Genomic DNA, 21,637 nt, shown 5'->3' on the forward strand with positions numbered 1-21,637 from the left:
TCGTTACGATGATCGAAACGTTTACCGATAGGTAATTTCGTGTTTGTCGCTTTTTGGAAACGTAGGGAGTTGGAAAATAAATTTTGAAAATTTACTACCGTCACTTTAGCAATTTACGTTTATCGAGATCTTTTCGTTTCAAGCTTAGGAAGCTGGAAAGTTGGACAATTTCATTTTGGAATGGTAATTTATATTCGTGGACGAGTAAGCTTCTTAGGAGAGAAATTTCGAGAGTCGGGAAATTTGGAAACTTGAGAAGTTTGGCATTGAAAATTTAATAACTTACACCTTCGCATAACTTTTATGTTCTCTTTTTAATTCAGAGATTCCGAGATTCAGAATTCCGTTTGATATTTGAAACTATCTTAATATGTAAATATTGATATGTTTCTGTCTAAAAATTTAGAAAGTTAAGAATTTGAAATATCTTCGAAACGTGGTGCGAACAATTCGATGGCTAACATTAATATCAAGATCGAGGAATTTAGAATATTAGAAACCTTGGAAATTTAGCAAGTCGAATAAACATGTGAATTTATGAAACTTTCGAAATTTTATTGAAGGAGAAACTGAGCGAATAAAATTATTTAAACATACTGAAAAACAACAACGTAGAAGTAAACTTAGAGATAGCGAAGTTTCTCGCTTCCTTAATTCCTTTCATAGCTATCTAAACAATTTTACATTACATCGGGACATATTTTTATTCGAAACATATTCACCAAGAATTTTCATAACGTTTTACGTTTATACGTGACAAGATTTGGTATAAACGAATAAAATAGTATTTATAACGATGCTCGGTAGCTGTATGTTACTTCATACTAACAACTTCCTACTAACAGAAGATTTTATGAATATCAGATGCTGTTATAGCTCTCGTAACCAACCTAACCCGAGTTCTGCTGCGTAAGCCTGGCTAATGAATCCAACTATGTTACAAACTGCCGACAGAATATGCAAATTCATCTTAAAATAGGCAGAACAAAAAGTGCAGTTCGTTATGTCTAGCACGGCTGTTGTAAGCTTATCTCGGCTTATTACGCTTATTACGAATGGGAAAATGAAATGAAAAAGAATTTTTTAATCAAACATTTTTATATCTCCTGACAAACTATTGCTCGTTAACGAAACGAATGTTTAATCCATTAAAAAAAGAGAAGCTTAATCGTTTTCGCGATCTAAATCAGAAAGTGACAAACCAAAATTAAATCGCGAAAGATCGTGACCGACAATAGATGCTGTTCAACGTCATTCATCTTGTTTCAAAGTTTCGAAAAACGATAACAGAATGCAATAAATTACTCTGTTAACTCGATCCAAGTCAGTTTTCATAGCGTTTCGCTTCCACCGTATAATAAAAATACAAATTTCTTAAGAGAAATGCAAACTGTTTTTAAATACCAGAAGCATATGAGATTTATCAGAGTGCCAATCTTTGGACCCTTTTATACAAAATTTAGTATTGCGCGAGGTAATCGGTGATTAACTATGGTAGAAACCGACAGTAGAATCTTTATCGAGAGAAGAAGCCAGCTATTTATTTTTTCCCAATGAAACGTATTAATGTACAAGAAGATCGAATCATTAAGATTTAATTGGTGCCACGTGTGGAAATTCTCCAGCGGCAGATATAAATTAAACGCTATAGTTCCAAGCTGAATTTTACCTGAATTTAGCCAAATGTGATTTTCCATTTCGCTAATTAAATATCTCAATAAATTTAACGTACTCTTACAACTTAAGAAAATAATCAAAACAAAACAAAATTTGAAATTTGCAATAGTCTAATATCCAACTGTTTGCTCATAAAATCTCCATTGTCTTCCTAAAATCCATCCGTCGCTTTTAATTTCTCAGGCGAAACGTTAAGGAGCTGCACACAGTGAAAGTCCGTCCTAACAAACCGCAAGTACTAGAAACCAACTATCAGAAGTCACGGAAGATCGATCGAATTAATTGCGTGGTCGACTGTCAATTAACTAATTCTATTAGCGTGCGTCAAAGCGATATTTACGATGATTAATCGTAGACATAGACGACGGTACCGTTAATCGCGCGCATCGGCCACCACCGGTCGTTAAAGGCCCGTTCACAATCGCGTAGTTTCGCCGTGAAAGGAACGGCTCCGTGACGTGATACGCGCTTCGTAATTTCTATAGCAAGTATACGTAATACATCGCGGCACAGCTGCTTCCGGATGCGATCGGTCTCGCTGCCGGAAGTGCCGCCGCGTACATTTTTACGAGCGCAATTTATGCACGTGCGCGGCGATTTATACGCGGCTCGTATTGCGCACGCGCACCCGCCGATTCGTGTTTTATAGGGCGACCAAGGGCGAGATTTTCCCGGGGAAACGCTCTATCGAAATATTTAATAAGAGGGAAAATGGAAAGATGATAGGATAAAGTAGGAAGCGGATAATGTTTATAATAACAGGGATGTAAATTTTAAGGTGGGAATTATGAGCAGAAAATATTACGAAAATATATGTAAGATATATGTAGCGATAAAACAGAGAATTTCCTCGGAAGGAAATAAATAATATCGTAACACAATTTAAGAGTAGGTAGAATATTTAACAAGGGAGAAGCATGGAGATAATAATAAAATAGAAAGTGGATAATGTTTATAACAACGAGGATGTAAAGTTTTAGATGGGAATTACGGAGAAAATATTACGAAAATATATGTAATATATCTGTAGCGATAAAACAGAATTTCCTCGGAAGGAAATAAATAATATCGTAATACAATTTAAGAGTAGGTAGAATATTTAATAAGGAGGGAAACAGGGAGATAATAATAAAACAGAAAGTGGATAATATTTATAATAATAGGAATGTACTAGTTTTAGGTGGAAATTAAACAAGGAACGTTGTGGAAATATTATAGCGACAGAATAAAAGTTATTCTCTATAGGAAATACGTGATGTTGTAATATATGTAACATAGGGAATGCTACGTTTCATAAGGATATGTTTAATAAGGAGAGAAATAGGGAAATGATAATAAAATAGAAAGTGAATAATGTTTATAATAAGAAGAGTATGATCTCATAGTTAGAGAATAAAGGACACATATTGGAGAAAAATAATCAGAGAGAAAGAAATATTTCAAAACTGGCTGATATTCTAACGTAGTGGCACATGAGTCAACAGAAGATTCGAATCGGGAGAGACTCGTATTGTTGTGCCTTGGAGTGTCAACGTTGTTTTGGTTTGCTAGGTTCAAAGGTAAACGAACTCCTGACAAAACATTATCGCTGTTATTTGTAATCATCAACCGGAGTGACATTTGGACTTTTTGTCATAACACCGGTTGATACTAATAGACGAACGTGCTCTTTAGGACATTCATTATAGCGAGTCATACAGTTGAATAGCGAGCGTAGAGTTGAACAGTAGCATTGAGCGAGCGACAACAACGACTGGCATACACTATCTCTGTACTTGTATTTAAAGTGATTTTAATATACACTATTACAATTTTATCACTATAATAAAATACATTTATCTCTTTAGTAAACCAACGCGTATAATAATCCACCTCACTAATATTAAATACAGAGTACGCGTGTCCTTTCTTTTTAAGTTTGTATTGTTTTAAAGTAGCGAGTAGAGTACATAAGAAAAAGAAGACAAGATACTATAGGTAGAACATAAATAGAAAATAATAAAGGAAAATAGCGAAGACCACCCTTCTTTCGTTCGAAGAGCAACCCTGCGCGATTAATCATGGTTGAAAATAAGCTACCGTATGTACCGATGTACTTAACCACCGTGAAAACGGGGAAAAATTCCGACTGATCATAGATAGCTTGATAAATTGCTTCACGGAATACAATTCGATAATCTATTTCGTGGTATTGTATTTAAATTCTATTCGTAATGTAAAGGGGGTAACACAATGCTTGAAATACGATGTTCGTTCACTTATTAATAATCCTTCGGTATATTCTTTAAATTATTTTGTTGTTAGAGTGAATTAACTTGCTTTCAATTTTCCATCGATGATCATAGATTGCTTAATCATAGATCAACCATCGGATACTTCTTCCTAACACACATGGTTCTACATTATCATCGTTCTTTCTCTTCGAAGTCAATAATCAAACACACTGATTACATTTCTCTTCAATTTAGATCTTTCGCAATCCTTAAAATCAGTAGGCATCGAAACCATTGTATCAGTCTATCGTATCATTAAACGCTATAATCGACGACCATAGTACTATTTTAATACAGCTTCGTCGCTTTCTAATCTGTGAAACAATCATACGCCAATTTTAACCGTCGAAGCAATCCAAACCACGTGGATTATATGCCTTCTCAATTTAATTCCTTTCTAATCTACCAACCAACCATTAACATCAATCGTTCTTACATCTCAAACGATACTATCAACCATCATGAAGCTATTTCTATTTAGCTTCACTTGCTTTCAAAATTTCATACGATCTTGTAGTACAATTAAGTAATTGACCGTCATATAAATCATTCACCAAATCATTCTTCTCCAAAGAGAAAAGTAAACTAATTCGCGAACATCAATTTTGAATTGATTGAAAATCAATTACTACAATTTTCCAATCTTCCATACAATCATACACCATCGTCAAACCATCGACTACCACGTCAATCATCCTCCAATTCGATTTCTTTTCGATTTAACATTTCTCTAATCAATTAACCTCACAACATGCAAACACGTCTGGCAAACGTTTCATTCGTATTCGTTATTTTATATGTATTATACAGGGTGCGCCGTTAGAATCCGGACAAAAGAAGTTTTGTGCAGAAAGTTGTTTATTTAAGTCAATACACAAAAACACATGAAAATGTTGTTATATCTCATTTAAAGGGTCCTTGCTGAGAACTTTTATTCTATGTAACCACCCTCTGCCTCTATGACCTGCTCTATTCTTGCTCTAAAGCGCGAGCACGCTGACTTCAACTGGTCGCGTTTAATTGTCGCGAATTCTGACTCGATAGCAGCTCGTAGGGAGTTGACGTTGGGGTGCCTGCATTTATTAGTTTGTCTCTCGATAACGCCCCACACGTAATAGTCCAATGGGTTTAGGTCGGGACTGTTAGGAGGCCAGAAATCTTTCGACCAAAACATGTCCACATTGTCAGAGAGCCAATTTTGAACAAGATGACTTGTGTGAGCAGGTGCGCCATCTTGTTGAAATAAATACGGCCTTCCAGAAGCCGTAATTTCCATCCACGGCTTTATTACTGTCTTCAGGACCTCCAAATAAACCTCCTTTGTGATTCTTTCGCCTTTTTGGAAGAAGTGCGGAGGCATGACGTCGCCCTCACTTGAGACAACGCTCAAAACGTGAACACTTGCTGGAAATTTGGTTTTGCCCACAACAGGAACATCTTCGAGATTGTGGGCCAGCCAACGGTCGTTCCTCCGATTCACTTTGGCATCCACCCGGCGCGAAGACTTTCTATAATCGCCGCTCTTCTATCGTATTCCGGGTTTTGCTTAACGAGTTCTGTCATTTTGAGGTTATAGAAGACTTATTGACATATTTAACTAACTTCAGAGTCAATCAGCACAAACATCTGAATTCTAATATGGTGGGAACTACAAATTGAATTCTGTCCGAATTCTAACGGCGCACCCTGTATGTATAACAGTACATACTTTTACGTTGAACTATATCAAATGGTATTTTTAGCGCTCATCGAGTCCTATTTCATTTATATGTCAAGGGGTTAAACAATCGCGTATCAACCACCATAACATTTCTATCTAATCTCAATCGTTCTCGATCTTTCACACAATCGAATCTATGATGAAATCTCAAACCTGCAATCTTTCGTACAATCCTAGTAATTACACGATCGACTACTATAGAGCGTTCCATTTTTATTTAATTATCCTTCAATCTGCCAAGCCTACAACACGTCATGGAATGGCCACGCCATGATTAATCAATTTCTCAATTTTTGTTAAAATGGGAATTTACACAGTTCCAAATGAAATTTTGACCAGGCCTCTGGTAAGGTTAATGTTAAACATCTTCTTAAAACAATAAAAATTCCTTTCTATCAAAAATATTAGATCATGCAGGTCTAGAGTATTGAATCCCATTCTGAGAGTTGCCCAGCTCTTCCAACATAGAAACAGTTTGAGGTTCCTTTATCGTACTCTAGTTAGACCAATATTGCGACGTGGATCCATAATCTGAACACCATACTTCAGCAATCATGTTGCATCGCTTGGAAGGGTTTGGCACAGGTGTTCACGTACAGTTATCGTGCCTTTTACATGCCATGATTATCGAGCCATAATGTTTACTCTTGGTCTTACGTCACTGGAATCTAGGAGAATAACTCACTGCATCCTGTTTGTTCATAGAGTGTTCAATGGCTTTAAATATGAACACTGTGCTGAAATAATAGAGTATTTCAAAATGAATATCTATTAGAAAAGTGCGACATTACAATCTTCTGTATGTACAGTCTCAAAGTACATCGCTTGGGTACCTTACCGGACTTAACCGCATTGCCCTAAATACCAACAATGCCACCCATCTATTGTTATATCTTTTCAAACTTGTCGAGCAACTAGGAACTTTGTATACCGTGCTTCATCCTAATTCACAATTAAATCGTAACTTAATTGCGTAATTTAATATTGAATATTCTAGTCTATCTAACTATCAAAGATCTGCATATCTCTCATAAACAGTTTCGACGTATCTCTCAGAGTTCTCGCAGGGCATTCAGTTTTCTGTAAGTTCTCAGTTTCTTTCCGACTTGCTGCACCTTTGTCTCGATAAAAACTTCACCGAAGCACAACCTAGAAGCGGACCAAAGACGTAGCTACGTAGGGAAGAAAACCGCAGGAAAATCGGTTCAACTGTTCCAGAGCTACAAGGTAACAAAGAAGCAAACAGACAGACAGAGGGACGTTGCGTTTTAGGTGACGTAGAGATGGCACGTCCGGCCTTAAATTACATTGAGATTGACATTGAAATTAAAATATAGAAACTTGGGGATCGAAGTATAGAAATTTGTAACGTACAAGTCCATAGCTACAACGTCGTAGGTACAAGTCGGGGCTAAACGCCAAATCCAACGAAACGAACGGGTCGCTCCCTCGCGTTTCCTCCGCTTGCCAGAACTCTAGGAAAAGATTAATCAGCGTCGTGCCGCCTTATCTCTTCGCCACGATAAACTCTACACGAGTACAAGTCCGTAACAATAAGAAACGAGTACCCAATTGCGAGTATCTCCTTTACGTTCACGGGAATCCCCATGAAACGCATAAAGGCGCAGCGGGAACTCGCGGATGGGTCAGGTGTTTTAGGGGGAATGGCGGTATTTAAGCGACTAAGAAACGTTGGCCGCGGTAGCCGAGGGTGGAGAATAGGCGATGCCAGATGGACGAAAGGATAAGATTCTTTATGGTCGGAGATAGACAGATACAAACAGTTTCACGGTGAGTCGGTAACAAGCCGGCCGGTGATCGATGCGAGCGTCCTGCGATGATTTAACTATCCTCGCCGACGCGTCGGAAAATAAATGCTGAATTACTAGCGGTGCAACGTGTTAAGCCCCGTTCACACCTGGCGGATCTTCGTGGATATGGATGGTGAAGAGCCAAGCCGATTCTGTTCAATTCCATCGTGATTCTATGTCGAACTAGATTTTAAATTACATTTGTGTAAGTTTCTTTTATTTGTAGCATACAACGTTATACTTTAACCGGTTATTAAACAACGAAATGATAAACATACATATATATTTGTTTTTGGTGAAATTAGTTAGAATTTTAATGTTGTTGCTTCGTTACTGTTATTTTAATGTAATTACTATCGAATCGATAAGGAAAGTAGTTATACAGGTTCATGGTTTCGTCCACTTAAGGAAAGTTACCGGTTGGTTAAAATACGCGAAGAAGAGTTGCATGCGATAGGACGCAGGTCTTGAGAGTCAGCAAGAATCGTAGTCTTTATTGCGCGGTTCGAAATAAAAAGAAAATAAATCAAAGATAGAGAAAGTACGAGAAAAGCAAAAGCAGGGTTGCACGTGCAACGTCTGACTCACACACGCGATCGATTTTTAACGTCGAAACGATCACATCGCCCGATTACGTCGCACCGCGCGTTCGTTTTTCCAACAATCATAGTGTATCTTGTTTAGAAAAATATCGGATAAAACTGTGCTTTTACTGTCAGTAACTTGTAAACAAAAGCTTTTTACCGCAGTCAAGAAGGCATTTGATCTTGATGGGGTTAGAGCCTAAACGAGTCTTATGGAAATATGTCAACGTGTATAGCTCGTTGGGTTGAAGAATTTCAAGTTACATTTCCTAAGTTCACCGAAATTACGAGACGTTGGAACACGATAACAGAATAAAGGAAGAGCGGTAAAGAAAGGATAAAGAGACTGACGATTGAAAAGTATTGGGTGAATAGAAAATTTCATTTCTAGGTAGATCAAACGCAACATTTCCATTTAACAAGTGTAAGCGGGGCTTTACATCGCTGCCTCTGGAAAACCCTCGAGCGTAATGCAAGCTTATCTGCGAGCTAGAACTAGTATTTATTGCGATGCTGACGCAGGCTGCGTCGTGTTTGACGTTAAGTACCGAGCTGGGAATAAATGTTAATAAAGCGGTCGGTGGTTAGAATACGCGATGAAATGAGTTGGGAATGTTAGGCCATAGTGAATTCCAGTGCTTGTGATACTTTGGTACTCGATGACAGCAGTTGGATTAAAGTGTGTCGTTCCTTCCACCGAGAATAAATGCTTCAATAAGTGATTGAAACGGACAGGAAGAAACAGGTTGAGGATCATTGGACGATGGCTCCTGGTAGTTAGGAACATTCATTGGAGACAGATAGTAGTTTTTCGAAGTTGCAGCGGATGCTAATAGAGCGACAGATGGTTGAGATGCTTGCTATTACGGAACAGTTTTCACTCTTAAGAATATTACTGACGCAGTGCAAATTTATATTGAATACCATTAAAGTCATCTTTAAACCATATTTAATCACATACCTCTAAATCAATTAAAATTTCCAAAGGATTTTTTTCAAATTAATTAGAAGCGAGAAATTAATTAAAATCTAGAGGAAATGGAGCGTAATATGCGAATAGCAATACGAGTATCTCCTAAAGAATTATATTCGATACATAACTCTGTCAAATCAATAAAAACCGTAAGAGTATTCTTTCCAAATAAATTAAAAGCGAGAAATTAATTAAAACCAAGGCAGACAACAGAAGTACACGGATAACAACAATAATTCAATAGCATTAAAATCAGCCCTAAATGATCACATCCAATACGTGCCTCTATTAAATTAATTAAAACTCTAAAAATATCCTCCCTACTACAAACTATCATCTACCTAATCTAAAAAAAAGGACTCGTCAATATAAGAAAGAAGCTTCAGTTTACAAAAAAAAGAAAAAAAAAAGAAGCTTCGCGTGACAAAGGACGAAAAGAAAGAAGAGAAACATAACGCGACATTCCATACTCTACACTTCTCCTAAGAATAATTCTTTCTGTCTCATCCCTAAACGACCATACTCGATCGGATACCTCTGCCATCTTCGCTCGTAAAAACTTATATTTAATCAGTAAGCCGCTACCGCGAGCGGGACGCTTTACGATTTATCCCGAGTCGTTTGATTGAACGCTTTACGACAATCTTTCCTCTTCTGTAGTCCCTGCACTCTCGTTCGCTCTCTTTATCCTTCTTTCCTGGTCGATTTAATTCCCTGTCGGAACGCTGGAAGATGGGGTCGGTTCGTTATCGCGAAACACCGGCGTTGAGAGCGAAATAATGCGTCGTGGGCGCAGATAACCGGTTTTACACGCGTGTCAACGATAGTCAAAGCCCCGCCTTAATCATTCTAATGTGCCCTGAACCTCCTTCGTTCACCGTTCACGGCTTCTTATTTCCCAAGACGGCCCCGGACCGTCGAAAATTACGATAACAGGGTAATCGTTCTCGATGCGACACGAGCCGGCCTCCAATGCTTACCCCCTATGGTAAAATGGCGCCGTTTTATCGGCCATTCAAAGGCCACGTGAAACCCGAATGACGGTTTAGCAAACTGTATGGCTGCAAAAAAGTTCCAATTAAATTTTATGTTTCATTAAGCGAGCTTGAGTAGATTGCTTATAGCGAGGAATTTATAATTTCTCTTCTCTTACATATTTGGAAATTTAATGAAGATTTCACATTTTTTTCATTTCACGTGCTTCTTGAATAATATGCAGTTATGGTACATATGCCTGTGTGATAAAGATGATATGTGTGATATGGTTTATCTGCGCCAACATAAATAAAGGACATAGTTCGATGTAAAGTAGTTCTTCTATCTTTCGTTAATTACGATTTTATTGATTCGACGATTGTAAATCGTAGGATCGTAAATAAAGCGTAATTAGTAGCGCGGTAACTACAGAGAGCATATATCCTTATTTTACAAGCGAAGCATTTTCTTATCAGCTTCTATATTGCCTTCCAGTAACATCAAATTTGTGTATCCTTCTGAAAGCATACTATATTATAATATAATGGTAATAATAATATTAAAAGATACTATATTTGGATCTACTTAATTAATATATAGATGCTGTAATAAATGCGATGCTAGCAACTGTTTGAAGGTGTTTCTTTTTATAAAAACAATCACAAATAAACATCTTCAATCCCATTCTCGTTACAACTTCGAATAGCTGATAATGTTGAAGTGGTCATAATGTAATGAACTGATCACACGTTGATGTAATGAGATAGAAAGTTAAAAGTGTAGAAGAAGAAAGCACGGTATTGGCTGCAGCAATGCTGCAAAAGAAACAAATTTTCAAAAGCACCGAACGCGGATGCCCAGACGATAATTTATAGCGTATCGAGATCGAGGCAGCACCGATCGCGATAAATCTTGATCTTTATGGTGATCTGATGCGCGCACGCCACATGCTCTATGGTTATATCCGCCCACTTTCGACCCCATCGACATCCGCCCTCTCGCGATACATGCTATTTATTTTCCCATCTTGGCCCCCACGACGCGCCTTTCTTTTTCTCTTCTTTCCTTCTTTTCTTCCTCTCTTCGAACGCTCGACTCTTCGAGATTTGCCGGAAGATCGCGGATCCCTCCGTTTATTTTCACCGTTTCGTTTCGTCCATTGTGTGCCACGTGCAGAAAGTGTCAACGGTCTTTGTGCTATTGTGGTTATTACGCAGGTACATTAATCGAGCGACAGTGAATTGAAAATTATCTTGTACATTGTTTTATATATATTTGTATATCGTTATTTTGCATATATTTTGCACCTAATTATATTGTGTCTATATGTATGTATATATAATATATGTGTACAATATATACAACATGATTATACATATGTCGGAGGTGAAGGGACGCCGGAGCCTTTCTTTCGGAATATTTGGCAAGGTCCCCGATACTTTAGTCCAAACATTTTATTATAGTCGTACTTAAACAATAAAACTGAGAAATAGCTGTTTATGAGTTACGTCAATTATGATTATCCGAGATTTATGACAGTGGGCCTGGGCTCGAAGTGACATAACGGGTCACTGAACGTAGTCACGGTAACGCGTGGGACGTGTACCTAACAGAGATATAAAGTAATTAAATAACTCTCCTTAAAAACAGCGATTGACCTGAGGAATACGGAGAGGAGTATATAAGGGCAGTTCCACTTGGACTGAGGTGCAATCCGGTAAGTTCGACTAGCCCAGTGAACACGTACATCGAGTTCCTAATTGCAATCGTCATCCCGTTGACCGTGTATTCGCTATCGAACCTAAATTCATCGTCATAGACATCTCGATCACTCAATGGTCGATATCACTTGTTAACTTTTGTAATACATTCCCATAAACAAACATCATCTAGTATAAGACAACTATGGACAACTCGCAGCAAGACTCATCACACGCCCCGTTTTCCAAAGATGATCCGACATATATATATATGTATATACAAATACTAATATACATATAATATAATAATACAATATACATATATACAATCATATTGCATCTCGTGGCTTTAAATCACTAGAACCTACTCATAGGCTATAAACGTTCTTTCATAGTAACGCTAACACGCTCTAATATTAATATTGTACTGACCACCGACCAGGCCCATTTTAGAATATGACTGTATTATCCGATCGTCTTACTGGAAATAGCGTAGTTACAAAATTGGGAGTGTTCGACATAAATTCCTTCGACTCGGTGCTAAACGACTCGTTTATCCTACGTCTGCTGTTTCTCGCATTTATGACGCGATTCTTAGCGATTTGAATCTTCAATCATTGAGCAATAAAGGGACGAGGTATGGTACCATTTGTGTTTGTATGATACTCAAGATAGCCAGCAAGAGCTGACACATGTTTGCTACTTATTTTACTACAAATCTACATGAGCTACATATAAGACAAGCCCACGTAACCGAAACCGGTAAATAAAGTCAAATTTATTAGAATGTTGCAATAAACGTGCAAACGAGTAGACCCTCGCTACCTACATCTACCTGACAGTGTAACGCTCGATATATACACTGAAACCTAACTTCAAAGGATCCTCCAAGAGATATAATTCCACTTATAATACCATTACTCAAAATCCAGCCACCTGCAAGACCTCGCGTACAGCCTGCAACTAAAAGAACAAAATGGAAAAAAAGGCAAGTTACAAGGAGCAAAAAAGAAATCACTTTTCGTGAGATTCAAGTTGGGAACGATTCAAACCTGATCTCGAATGGTTGGAGAGGAAGCGCAACCGCATAGGCGCGGACAAATTACACGGCGGTGCTCACGGCGGTGCATCGATTTATGTCGACGCAAACAGTGTAACAGTTAAGCCTTAACTGTTAAGGTCTCGCTGGCATTAGCATAATACGTTGGCCGATCGATTATTTCAATAAATGTAATCGGAACCGGCATTTAGCGGAACTCACTGCATCAGATAAGCTTGGATGGGGAATAATGAACCGCGTTTTAAATTCCCCGCATCCTCTTTTTCTACTCCTTTACATATTCATTGACGCTATCACCAACACACGTGGTCCATTCGACGTTTTCCAATCTTCCAGATGGCAATTCATCATGTCTGTTTGGACGTTTCCAAATTCTGGAATTTCCCCTTGCTTCAGTAATTCTCGAATAATGTACGTACGTATGTATGTACTCTTTACTACATTTTAGAATGTCTGTTACAATTTTCCAGTTACGCGTATACTTCAAAGTTGCAAGCTTTACACTCGTTTTTCTTCCTATTTGTTTACTTATGATCTGAAGTTCCAGAGTTTAGCTTTCATTTTGAATTATATTAATATAACGAGGGAAAATTAATATTCACCCCCTTGTTATATTAATCTGGTCGAGCATTGAAGGTAAAAATTGAAAATGTATAAACTGTTATATATTCGACTGATGTTTAGTGTCTAATAAATTGTAGCAATATAATTGTGATATTACTGATATCATGTATGGGTGTCTTTTACTAATATCATAAATCAATATCAAACGAGCTTCGAAAATTATTTATGGATTTTTCATTAGCTGTTAATGACTTTCAGGAATGAGACTATATAGACTATTAAATACATGAGTTAATAGCTACTAAATCGTAATAATATAATTGTACCCATTAATACTAATACATAATATTACACGTTCTCATAAAATACACCTATTAATATCATCGGTCGTTATCAAACGAGCCTTGCAATGTAACCTCCTGTAGAGTGAAATAGTTACTTGAAATAATTACTTTCTCGCCACTTTTGTCAACTTGACAATATATGCACTGACAAACATTCAACTAATTAATATTTAATGTATAGAATAAATCGCAGCAAAAGCAATGTAACGTGTTTCGATGAAATTCGCCTATTAATACCATAAACCGATATCAAACGAGCTTTGAAAATTCTTTGCTAATTTTTCATTACCTGTTGTTGACTTTCCACAATGAGAATTAGAAATATTTAGATCATTAAAGGTACGAACTGATATCTGATAAATCGTAATAATAAAATTGTACCTATTAATACATAATCTCGCATAATATTACATACTTTCGTAAAATACACTTATTAATAGCATCAGTGGTTATCAAACGACCATTAAAATATGACCTGCGTGTTGAAAGCGTTAATTCAAGAATCTTGTCCGATCGCATAAAAAGAACGTCATTGAAGACGCGGCTGAAGATATATCGCCACGTAGCTCGGCTCGTCCGGCGTTTCACGAGATCTTTAAATCAAACCGAAGCTTTGGCGGTGTCAGGACGCGCAGGATGCATCCCTTCAAACCGGAAGGAAGCATTTCGCGCGTTCGTTTTCACGCGTTCACGATCGAGCTTAATTACCTCCTCTCGGTTCACAGTCGACTATGAATTTTAATTTTTATAGGGTGATCAAAACGATCGTTGGCTATTAACAAAGTCACGAATACGAGTTGCTTGGTCTATTATGAAATGGCTGACGTTTGAAAGATACAGGAAGTTCTCCGCTTTATTCGTAGCGCTATAGTGGAAACAGAGTAGGACTAAAATAGAAAGAGTAGAGTAGAAATAGCCAATCGCAAGGGTAAGATGCGGAAATGTGGAGGAGGGAAATTGTTACTGATCGGAAAAGGCGAATGAGCAAACCGTACACGTATTTTACCTAGTTTAGATGTAGACGCCTTGAAAGTCTCATAAAACGTTGCTATTGCTTAGATGCTACTAAGAGAGGAATATATGGAAGATAAGTAAACCGACGACAAACTGATTAAGAGGTTTGCAGGAAAAACGTAAGAATAGTATAAGTAGCCAAGTAATCGTAAGTCACAGGTAGATATGTAACAGGTAATATATAAGTTAAGTATAGGATTAAGTATAGTACATTATAGAACAGTATACGAGTTAAGAGAAATAAAGATGTACGTATATGTTTAATTCTTAGTATTAGATATAACGTGGTATGTGTGTTTGGGATGGGAATGTGAGTGGGTGTGGGTTATTGTATGTGGTAGATGGTCTGAGAATCGTACTGCGATGAGTGGGAGTTGGAAATGTGTAAGCCGAGTGCATTTTGTGGCCTGTGAAATCGAAAACTAAATAAATTGCATTACTACTGGGGTAGAAATAAATCTGAAGAGGATGGCGTTCGCTATGATTCACATACATATGAAACCTAATTAAGAAGAAAGATATGCCATAATTGTATCTAGAATTATAAAAGATTTATTAATTATAGTATTTTATCGGATATTTTATACAAAGGTAAATTTACTATAACGAAGTAGCTTGAATAAACGTCACGTATAATTAATTCATGAAAAATAGTACGCTACATATTAATTATATCAATTAATTGATCATTATAGTGAAATTATAATTAACTTATAGGGAGGCTTGTAATTACCTCTATAATGATTGTATTTTATGTCTCTAAAATAATTATAGTATTGTTAAAAAAAATGAATGAAATTGAATGCCCTCGCCCTTTACGATCTCGCATAATTTTCAGTGAATGGAATAATTACAGACAATGGTGATTTTTATTCAATCCGCGTAGTGATTATCGCTCTAGTTTACGACTGTCTGAAATTTCTAATAAAACGCACAGTTGCCGTAATTACACTCAAGGCGTTTCAACTCTGTTAATTTGTGATAAATTAGGTATGAAATTATTTTAGAGGTTTATAGATACTCATGCTATTAATATCCACACACATACTCATAACTTGGCTCGTATCATTTACTGTTGCCCTATGAAAATTTTCTCGATAGTTTAAACCAACTTAGAGAGGAAATCATACTTTCAACAATAACTACAATACATAAATATATATAAGAAACTGACATATATTTTCATAACACGTCTAAGAAACTAGGAATGACTTAACATCTGCATTTATATGCAACTAAATGAACGTAATGTTCCATTTATATCGTTATATCAGTAATCAACACGCGCTTCTACATTCGTCTCTAATTAAAATTCAGAAATAACTCAATTACTTCGATCTTATGCCTGCTAACCACGTACTACCGACGAACCTTGCCTTGAAATATCCTGTTATATAATCTAACCACAGCGTAGGCACGTAATATCATTATACAACTAAAAATCTGATACAGGTTTGTAGAAATTTTCATTGAAAATTCTTCAGGCAGAAATTTCTTTACAAGTAAGAAAGGAAAGTTCTACAATTTTCACTGACTCCAGAATTAATAACGTTCTTCTTCCACTGTATACGCCAGAGTCTCCTTACACAATAATTTGATGGACAATCAACGGTGCCAATGGATTGACAAGTTGCAAAGTGTATGTTGTGAAAATCTAAAAGGTAGCAAAATGTAAAAAATATTCAATTATATTGCTTCAGTTATGTTAAGAAAAATATGAAGATATATAAAAATTCACAATGTATCTATGAACCTCTCATTCATGATTTTAGTATATCTCTTTTTATTCTATTTTAATTCAATGCATATTTATGTTATTGAATTTTATTTGTCAAATGATATAAGCACATACCTTGTAACAATTATTTATAAAAATCCGTTTCTTTCATTATCAGACTTGTTGTTCTCAGGATAATTTATTCCTATCGATAATTTGTAATTTCACTTGTAAAATTTCACTAACAAAATTATACTTGGACTGTGTTCGAATTTCGAATATTACTTATTGCACAAGACTTTCCATTAAAATTGCTCGTATTAATACGTGGAAGAAAACGAAGAAAGGAAAAAAAGGACAAGATTTTTCACCTGATCGGCGTCGCTATTAAGCTTCCAATTAGGGTCATGTTGTACAACGCTCGGAATAATTAGGGGATCGAGTTCTTACGATCTATACGATCAGATACGAAGTATGTAGTATACGACACGTTACACAATTTTGTGGATCGTTTAACTCGTTCAGGATCGCACTGAATTTTTTTTAGGAAAATTACATCCAACGACACGGTTCTCCAAGAGTTGTTAACTTATTTTTTATTACTGCCTCCATTTAAATGTTATGTAAAACGCACGAGAGGCGATTACTGTGACACGTTAACGAAGCGACAAAAATGATTTTCTCTAACGAGTATAATTATCCGCTAGAAATTTTTGGCTTTAAAAAAGACAAGTGCGTTTTCTAGATTTTAATAGAAAAAATAATAGAATTGTTTCAACCTATAATAAATTATTTCGATAAATTATCCATAGTACGGAGAAGAAAATTTGTATCTTAAGGAATATTTAATAATAAACTGAATAATTTTCTTTAATGGAAGAACCGTTATTCGCCTGTATGTAAGAAATGAGTTTAGAAATAGCTTTGCAACAATGTACAACGCAAAGATTAATTCTGAACTTAAGACTCGAACGACACTTACCTAATTTCCAAACAAAGATTCAACGTGAAATTTGCAATCAGTAGGAAATCCAACTTGAAATCCACGATAAATATTCTATGACGATATGTTCTTTGAAGCAATACACTCCTCATCCGGTAATCTTAATCAGACAGACAATAAATCTACGCGATACATTAATTCGATTCTTGATAAGTAATTTGTTCCTCTGCATGTACAATACTTCAGCCATGGATCGGTATCATTCATCATTCTAAATGTAATCGTTTCATCTTCTTGTTCGTTTAATTACGAAATATCGTGTACTAAAGGAAGTGATGGGAAAAATCTATTTTTTAATTTAATTCTTAATATTTATGACAGAGAGGTGTGAAATAAAATGAATTGTTGGGTTTTTCGAGATTGGTAAAAACTTTGCCTGTATTCAACGACATAATGTTGATGTATATTGTAAGAAAGAATTTGTTAGGATGAAATATTATTCTCCGCAAACGATATAATAAAACGTAAGGGCCTACTTAATAGATGAAAATACATAGTTCCTAATTTTGCCAAATAGAACCAAGCCATTAAATGTTAATAAAAAGAAATCTGAAATCTAAGAATCATTCGCTAAGAAAAAAGAAAATACGATGAATTTTATTCATATTACATTGTACGAATGTATAAAAATCATATAGACAAAAATTGAAAAAAAACACGTTTGAAAAGAAAAAATATAAAGTATCAGGAATAACTGGTTTAATAAATTATTACAATTTCCATATCAAATTTCTATGTGTAAAAAAAAAGATACTGAAACAATAATTACAAAAGCTATTAAATCCATTATATGGCCTGTTCTTCGGTTAATAATATTGTGCAGTGAAGAATTTTGCAAGCGAACGGTACAGCATTAACAAGCACAATTTTCAATATGTATAATCTAAACTAGTTTACAATTAGAGTAAACCAAGATATCAGGTTCCTTCTTTGGATTCAAGGTCATCCAGTAAACGTGGAAAACATTAAGTATTAAAAATCTAATTACAAGATCTGATGAAAACATTAAGTACACGATCCTCCTTTTTCAACTCATTTATAATCAATAATTATGTTAGTGGGGCATTAAAATCTCAAACTTCTCTATAACCATAAAAAAAAATTAAAAAAAAGATTAAAAAAAGATCATCAAGTCAATACGTAAAAGGTAAGAATTTAAAGAGACAGCAGAGAATTACATAGCAATATCGTTCCTTTCTTAATTGAAAGTAAATTATAACATTAGTATAATGAACACCTTTCTTTCTTTAGAAATATAGGAAAGTGTTCTTTTATTAAGTTCTCGTCTGAGAATCAAAAAGCTAACAAACAATCAAATATTCTCTGCTTTCCATTCTACAGAATTTCCTAATCGAGCCCATTAAATCTAAAAGACATACCATAGTAGCCATATCAAGATCGTCAAGCTACACTCAATGGGCAGCCAGACCAATCTTTCATCCAGGCGAACGAAGAAGGACCGAGGAGCAAAGACAGCAAACACTACTAAACCTATCAAACACTTCCTTTTTTCCAAAGAATTTACCAATTAAAGGAAACTCTGAAGGCCGCGGTAAATTAACAATATCAAGATCATCAAGCTCACTCACAATGGGTAGGCAGATCAATTCTTCATTCAGGTCAACGAAGAAGGACCGAGGAACAAAGACAGCAAAAGCTACTAAACCTATCAAATATTTCCTTCTCTTCGAAGAATTTTCCAATTAAGGGGAAATCTGAAAGACGCGTTAAATTAACAATATCAAGATCGTCAAGCTCGTTCAATGAGCAGGCAGATCGATCTTTCATCCAAGCTAACGAACAAGTACCGAGGAACAAAGGAGGCAAAAACTCTACTTAACTTATCAAATACTTCCTTGTTTCCAAAGAATTTCCCAATCAACGCCATTCAAATGTGAAAGACGCGCTAAATTAACAATATCAGGATCAACGAGCTCGCTGAATGGCCAGCCATACGAATCCTTCATCAGAGCCAACGAAGATGTACTGAGGTGGAAAGAAAGCAAAAAGTCACTCATCCAAGCGAGTGAAAAAAGACTAACGAAGAATGAAACAGTGAGACAAAGTAAAACAAGTTTCGTTCTAAAATGAAGAAAAAGGGGGGAGGGGAGCGACGAGGCAAGTTCTCGTTTTCTATATTCTTCCTAGCGACTGTACTCACCTTCTAGCACCCTCGTAGGGACCCAGTCACGTTTTTACCTGTGCCTCTCTGCTCCCTCGTGTCCCGGTGCTCTCTATCCGTCTCTCTTCGCGCGATGCCAGTCACCGGCCCTGACTCCTGCCGGCTCGCCGTTACGCTGTTAAACGAGCGAATCGCCAGTAGCTATCGGCTCGGCCGCATCTGGAAAGAATAAAGTACACGTTACGAAGGGTAAGCAAGCAGTCGTGCAGCAATGCAAGCCGGGACTAACGTAGACTGCATAAGTAATAGGGCCGCGGGCTGACTACGCTTCTCTTCTTTCCGCTAGCGGATATACACGGCTAAAACCCGACCAAGGATCGAACTCCGTCATCCCTCGATCGTTTCCGTGACCGAGTAACCCTCCAGGTGTAGTTGGAGGCGTTCTAGTCGACTTGTTATACGGATTGAAATGTGAGCACGTAAGTTAAATGACAGGAACGAGTGTTCGAGTACGTCTGACGATGTGGATAGTTGTTTCGGTACATGTTGCGAGTGTTATCAACTGGAAGAGAAGGTTTTGAGGATTTTTGGTTTCGTTTGGCTTTGCATTAGGCTATGGTATAGTTTTGTTGATCTGAATTTATCGACAACCAAGCAGTTAGTATAATAGGATTCTATTGATTTTTTATGCGTGTGATCGAGATTGTCAAATAGATGGATTTTATTCGTCGATAGAAATTCATCTAATCAGGTACTAATAAAATTTTACTGAAGGTAAGTTCAGAGATAGTGAATGTTGAAAGTTGGCTTGTGATTATGGGTTAATGTTGATTATTGTACAATTTGTTTCCCGATCACTGCTTGAGAACTGGTACAGTTTCAGCTGTAACGTTGTGATTTCAATGTATCACTGTTATCACTTACCATATTTCAATAAGAAATCACAACACATTCAAGTTTACAAGCCCAGGTAGCAGATTCATTATCGTGAAATTATGCATATCGAATCTCAGGATTTACCGTAATTTGAAATCTTCTCGCGAAAGGATATACAATGATAGCAAAATACTGCCAAGGGCAAATTCCATAGGAAATACTTTTATTTTAAATAGAAATTTTTTTAACCGCGGGAAATTGCAGTAGATCAAACTGCTTGAGACTTCAGAATACCATCATGATCTATCATTTTCTCCAGAAAGTATACGCAGCCACGACATAAAAACGCCACAGGCAAATTACACGAAGAACATTTTCATTTTAATTCAAGGTATTACATAAAAATTCATTTGCCCATACGACGCGGGATTTTCAAAAAATTCAAATTCGTTAGCATAAGACTGCCTCGAACCTCGGAATACCACCACGATCTATCATTTTACCGAGAATGAATATACAATGACTGCTCTACGACGCCAAAGGGAAATTATATTGCCCGCAAACTAGAATACGCGTTCGAACAACCAAATGGAGACTTCAACGAGTGGAGACGAAGAATTCGCTCGCGGTCGAGTAGTATCAACAAGACGATATTCCAGAATCGTGCTGGGTAATGATTTCAGGCATCTTTGCTACCACAAGCAAACAACCGAAAGCGTGCTTCATTTCCATTCAAATGACTTCGTTCTCGGACTATAGTACACTGATTCCTGACCTGGCTCAATCTTTTTCCATGGTTATTTCGAGTCATTTGACGAAAATGATGTGAACGTGAAGATAGCGCAGTTTTGTTGAGGTAATAATATGAGGCAGGTTTTTGTTCAATGAAAATTGTATCACGTAGCAAAAGGATTGTGGCGATGTAATGGTAACCACACATACATATCGAAATAATTTTATGGCAGCTCTTGTGGTTTCAAGGATAATTTTATGGCGAATTTTATTGCGTGCTACACCGCAAGAATTTCATTGGCACACAAGTATTCGCCTATGGGACTTGGGTCGTAATTTCTGGATTATTAGCCTAACCCTGACGAGTCTATAGATTTCATGAATATCAAGAATTCAAAACGTTTCTAGGATATCTAGGATTTTAAGGACTCTACGAATTTCTACGGTTAAAATCAAAATCCATACACCTAGGATTATAAAGATCTCGTTTCT

At 36.6% G+C, this 21,637-nt stretch overlaps 1 long non-coding RNA gene across 3 annotated transcripts in view; it reads right to left on the reverse strand.

Annotated features, from left to right (window-relative positions):
- The window catches only part of LOC132912339 (uncharacterized), a 115,315-nt gene that overhangs the window by 82,449 nt on the left and 11,229 nt on the right, over nt 1–21,637 (reverse strand). For all 3 annotated transcript variants that reach the window (XR_009659180.1, XR_009659181.1, XR_009659179.1), the window contains exon 4: nt 19,577–19,756. This is a non-coding gene — a long non-coding RNA (uncharacterized LOC132912339). The remainder of the gene's footprint in view (nt 1–19,576; nt 19,757–21,637) is intronic.

The sequence above is a fragment of the Bombus pascuorum genome, chromosome 11, assembly GCF_905332965.1.
Source record: "Bombus pascuorum chromosome 11, iyBomPasc1.1, whole genome shotgun sequence".
Lineage (NCBI taxonomy): Eukaryota > Metazoa > Arthropoda > Insecta > Hymenoptera > Apidae > Bombus > Bombus pascuorum.